Here is a 6,268-nt window from a genome sequence, read left to right on the forward strand (position 1 = left end):
AGATCAAAATCTTACTTAGCTTTTTGCTGTTTATTTCAAAATATTTAAGTTCTTAAATTTGTAATTAATTTTTCTTTTGTTCAGAGTCACCCTGTGACTTTTTAAGCTTGTTGTTCTGAAGGACTTTAAGATGGTTAATAGGCAATTTCTGAAGGTGAGGCTTGCAAAACTAATGTCCTTTAAAAATCTCTGCTTCAATTAAGACCAAAATGGCTAATCCCTTCACCTCCTGGTGCTCAAACCCATGGAAAAAAATTGTGTCTCCTGTGGTCTCCTTGTGAGGAAGAGCCATCTGGAGTACATGTGGGTTATTTCCCGTATTCTCCTTAACCGGAAAAATGAGTAGACTTTGCTGTGGTCAACTGCACTTTCATGAAGGTGTCTTCAGTTCACCATGACTTCCATGGAAGTTGAATAAAAGTATTACCAATAGGTCAGCTGGAAGCTAAAATCCTTGCCAAACAAGTTTTAAATGTCCTATGGTTTGTATTTTTTGCTTTTTTAGTTGTAGGGCAATTTAACAAGCGGTTAAACCTATTACTGTGCCACTGACCTTTTTTCCTCATGTAAACATAAGGAACCCAGCCCCACCACAAAGTCATGGAATTACCAGTGGAACCATTTGCTTCAAAACCAGGAGTGCAGCTCTGTCTACATAGATCAATGTTTCTCAACCTCAGCAACTTTGATGAGTGGACTTCAACTCCTAGCCCCTGTTCAAATAAAATTAACTGTGGAGTATTGTAAAGGAATTTAGAGAGAGAAGATACAAAAGCACCATTAAGGGGTAACTTGCAGAAAAGATTACTCAACGCAAAGATAGAAAGAAAAATGAGAAAGAAATTCAAAATAACCTTGCCTTGATTTTCTTCCATATAAGATGTCACAGAAAGAAACTCAGATAGACTCTCAAAATTTTGTTACAATATCTAACAATATAAATAGCACTCTGGAATCCCTGTAGCATCTGTTCCTTGATACTACAGGTGTTGTGTCAGTAGATTAATTAAATGAGTTTTCCTTGAAGCGGGAAACCCTGGGTGCAATTATTGGTTAGTGCATTTTCGGCGGGAGTTTCTGGGCCGGGGATTGGTTACTGTTCAAACGTATCTGAGTATTTAAGACGGAGTTCAACCGTTAATAGCCAGTTGACTTATGTGTGTTAATAAACGTTCTTGTTCAAAACCTCACTGTGTCGCTCGTCTCTCCGAACACAACAATTGGCGACGAAGGTGGGATTGACGGAGGACCAGTGAAGGAGCGGCGATAGTCAGCTGTGCGCAAGGCGGAAAAATTTAAAACACAGTCAACCGCTAGATAAACGCTGCCGAATAAATAAAACTAATAATGGCACAAGTCGGCTCGCTGAAAGAGTTCGATCCACACTACCCAGAGGACTGGGAAGAATATGTAGGCCAGGTTGAAGGTTTTTTGTTAGTTAACGGCATAACTGACGACCGGAAGAAAGCCGCAGCTCTTTTGACCATCAGCGGCACACCCGTGTACCGGATCGCCGTCGGCCTTTGCCAACCGTTGCCAGTGTCCAGTGTCTCCTATGCAGACTTATTGGCCAAATTGAAGGTTCATTTCACGCCGAAGAGGTCTGAATTATTTTGGAGGTGGATTTTTGAAAAACGAAATCAAAGACCTGGTGAGTCGATTACGCAGTTCGTGGCAGCGGTGAGAGAGGCGGCTTTGCGCTGCAAATATGACAATCTCGAAATTAGAATTCGAGATCGAGTGGTGCTGGGCTTGCGAGATGAACATCTTCAAAATCGCATAATTGCTAAGCCCACAGGAGATCTGCAAGAAGTCCTCGATGAATTGCTGATGTATGAATCAACGGGAAATCGGGACCCCCCGCAACAGCATGGGCGCTTCAGCTGAAATTAATCTCGAGAGCCATGTGGACAGCGGGGAGGTGGATCAACAATGGGAGGCCGACATAGCCGAAATCGCCAGAAGATTCGGAAAAATGGCGGCAAGACCATCGCGCATCGAAGGACCAGACCAGGGTCGGAGACAACAGCCGCAAGCACCACAAAGACCACCAAGGGACAACCAGTCCAGACCAAGAGACTCGGACATCAGATGTGGAAGCTGCGGGGGTAACCACCCCAGAACAACATGCAGATTCCGCTCAGCAAAATGCAGAATGTGCGGAAAAACGGGCCACATCCAGGCCATTTGCCGCAGCCGGCTGCGAGACAACCGCATCCATGAAATTGACGTTTGGGCCGAAGGTAAGGTAACCCCCAATTGTCGTGGCATAGAGACCCCTAGACCTAAGGCACTTCAATCCAACCGCGGGGAGGTGGCGAGAGTCAACCACATAGGAAAACAAAAAATTAATCATATACTGAGGCCTAAGTTAAAAATTGTAGTCCAATTGCAAGGAATACCCTGCAAAATGGAAGTAGATTCAGGGGCCTCAGTATCAATAATTTCTTGTGAAACCCTGAAGCACATCGAACACAAAAGTGGTCACAAAATTCCACTTAAACCGACTAAAATCCAGTTAGCTGATTTCCAAAAATCTCCCATAGAAATTAAGGGAAAAGTCACCATTAGGGTTAAATATAAGGGGTTCAATGGTTCGTTGGACCTGTTAGTGACCGAAGGCCAGAGAACCAGCTTGGTAGGCCTAAATTGGTTCCCAGCCCTAGGAATTTGGGTCGGGGGAATAAATACGATCCATAGTAAGACCCTCAAATCTGTCTGCAATGAGTTCGCAGACGTGTTTGATGGGTCTTTAGGTAAATATAAAGGCCCCCCTATTAATTTTAATTTGGACCCTGCAGTAAAACCCATTCGGCTTAAGGCCCGGAGGGTGCCTTTTGCCCTTAAACAAAAAATCGAGGCCAAACTAGATAAGCTAGTAGGCCAAGGTATGTTAGAACCGGTCGAGGGAGGCCTTTGGGAGACACCAATCGTCACACCCCTAAAACCTAATGGGGATGTGAGGATTTGTGCCGATTATAAGGCCACTCTAAATTTAGGAATGAAAAAACACGCTTACCCGGTCCCGACGGTAAAGCAGGTCCTCGTGACGATCCAGGACGGCGCCATCTTTGCCAAGCTTGACTTGGTGCAGGCGTATTTACAGCTTACCGTGTCTAAGGAAGCCGCCGAGGCCCAAACGATTGTTACCCACAAGGGGGCGTTTCACGTTCACAGGCTTCAATTCGGTATTGCAGCAGCTCCAAGCATCTTCCAGGAGGTGATGGAGAGGACCTTAAAGGCCATACCTGGTGTATGCCCTTACTTCGATGATGTCCTGATTGCTGGAAAAACTGAAGAAATTTTAGCTGACCGGTTGGAACAGGTATTGGGGAAATTTAGAGATGCAGGGCTTAAATTAAAAAGGGAAAAATGTTTTATAGGGGTTAAATCAACAGAATTTTTAGGATTTAGAATAGATGAAAAGGGCATTCACCCAACAACCGAAAAAATTAAAGCAATTAAATTGGCACCTGAACCAAAGAACAAGGCTGAATTACAAGCCTTTTTAGGATTAGTTAGCTTTTATCATACATTTTTGCCACATAAAGCTGCTATTGCTGAACCATTACATAGGCTGTTAGACAGGAAAACCCCTTGGCAATGGCAGGAAAAACATAGAATCAGTTTTCAAACTCTAAAAGACATATTGTCTAGCCATTCCACAGTCACACACTTTATTGAAAACAAGCCAATTTATTTAGCGTGTGATGCTTCACCTTATGGTGTTGGGGCTGTCATCAGCCACATGGATGACAAAGGTCATATTATTATTCCAGGACGCTTACCAAAGCTGAACGGAATTATGCACAAATAGACAGGGAAGCATTAGCAATTGTGGCAGGTGTAAAAAAGTTCCATGATTACCTTTATGGTAGGAACTTTACTATATTTACTGACCACAAACCCTTATTGGGACTGTTTACTACTGATAAACAGACACCTCAGATCATGTCTCCTAGGATGCTTAGGTGGTCTATTTTCCTGTCAGCATACTCGTTCTCCCTGAAACATAGACCAGGCAAAGAGATGGGCCATGCAGATGCTCTGAGCAGACTGCCTCTAATTGACACTGAGGGTGATCCTGCACCTGTGGGCCAAATTATGTCCTTACACGAAATACCTGAATGCCCGTTAACTGCAAAGGATATTGCGGCAGCCACTAAGAAAGACCTAATTCTCAACAGAATTTCAGCCTGGGTTCAAGGGGGTTGGCCCAATAAAAATCCAGACCCTAAATTCACACCCTATTTTAGGAGGAAAGATGAATTATCATCACATTTGGGATGTATTTTGTGGGGCAACTGAGTGGTGATTCCGGAGAACCATAGGAAGACAGTAATTGCAGAGCTACATGAAGGTCACCCGGGGATTGTCCGCATGAAGGCATTAGCTAGAAGCCACTTGTGGTGGCCCGGGTTAGACACAGCGATTGAAGAGTGCGTATCTGGTTGCTATCAATGTCAATGATCTAGGCCGGAACAGGCTCACACACCAACTCACAAGTGGGAGGCGGCTAGGAATCCATGGTTTCATTCATATTGATTTCGCAGGGCCATTTCAGGGCCTGACATTCCTAGTTGTGGTGGACAGCTTTTCCCGGTGGTTGGAGGTTGTGCCTGTTAAATCTATGTCATCAGCTAAAACAATTCAGGTTTTGAGGGGCCTCTTTGCCACCCATGGGTTACCTGACGTAATTGTCTCTGACAATGGCCCCCAATTCACCTCTGCTGAATTTCAGGATTTCCTCAAGGCCAATTGGATTAGGCATGCGACTTCGGCACCCTTCCACCCTTCCACCAATGGCTTGGCTGAACGGAACGTCAGAACAAGAAAAGACGCTCTGAAACGGATCATCCACGGCAACTGGCAACAGAGATTGGCACAATTCCTCCTGACGCAGCATACTACACCATGCACGGCCACCGGAAAAAGCCCAGCAGAAATGAGGTGGGGAAGAAGGTTAACCACAAAATTGGACAGACTTCACCCTGACAGAATACCCGCAGAAGCTGAACCAGTTATTCCAGCCCGGTCTCTCAACATCGGAGACTTAGTTTGGGCCAGGAACTATGGTCTGGGGGACAAATGGGTACCAGGGGTGGTCATTGACGTAACGGGGCCGTTATCTTACACTATTGAGGGGGAAGGGAATAGAGTAATCAGGAGACACATAGACCAATTAAGAAAGAGGGCCCCTGAAATTGTGCAGGATGATGTGGGTTGAAACACTCAGACACATGATGTTACATTCAGTTCTGACCAGCTTGGCACAGCAGTTTGTGGGGATGGAGAGGATGGAGAGGAAACTCAAATCAGGGTAGCAGAAACAATTCCACAGCATGGCATTGCTGATTGGGAGTTGTTTCCGGTGGAAAGCACAGTAGTTTCCCATGAACCTCCAGCGCAGCAACAACAACAAACACAACAACAACAAACCACTAACGTTGCAATGTCAGAGTCAGTGCCCCAAACATCTGGGCCCATAGCAAATTGCCAGACAGCGGATAAGACTGTTGCCAGCAAGACTAATAGATACCCAACTAGGGTTCACAAGCCACCAACATATCTGAAAGACTATGTTAATAAATAACATTAACTGGGGGGGAAGGGGTGTTGTGTCAGTAGATTAATTAAATGGGTTTTTCTTGAAGCAGGAAACCCCGGGTGCAATTATTGGTTAGTGCATTTTCGGCGGGAGTTTCTGGGCCGGGGATTGGTTACTGTTCAAACGTATCTGAGTATTTAAGACGGAGTTCAACCGTTAATAGCCAGTTGACTTATGTGTGTTAATAAACGTTCTTGTTCAAAACCTCACTGTGTCGCTCGTCTCTCCGAACACAACAACAGGGCTGACAGGTACTTGGACAATAACAATACAGGTAGTCCTTGATTTACAATGAGCCCCAAATTTCTGCTGCTAAGCAAAATAGATAAGTGAATTTTGCTCCATTTTACTTTACTTATTTTCCTGCCACAATTGTTAAGTGAATCACTGCAGTTGTTAAGTTAATAATATGGTTATTAAGTGAATCTGGCTTCCCCATTGACTTTGCTCATCAAAAAGTCACAAAAGGTGATCATGTGACCCAGGACACTGCAACCTTCATAAATATGAGTCAGTTTCCAAGCATCTGGATTTTGATCACATGACCATGGGGATGCTGCAACAGTCATAAGAGTCAAAAATGTTCATAAGTATCTTGTTGTAACTTAGAACAGTGACTAAATGAACTGCTGTAAATCGAGGACTATCTGTAATTTAATC

Source organism: Vipera ursinii (assembly GCF_947247035.1).
Source record: "Vipera ursinii genome assembly, chromosome: 5".
Lineage (NCBI taxonomy): Eukaryota > Metazoa > Chordata > Lepidosauria > Squamata > Viperidae > Vipera > Vipera ursinii.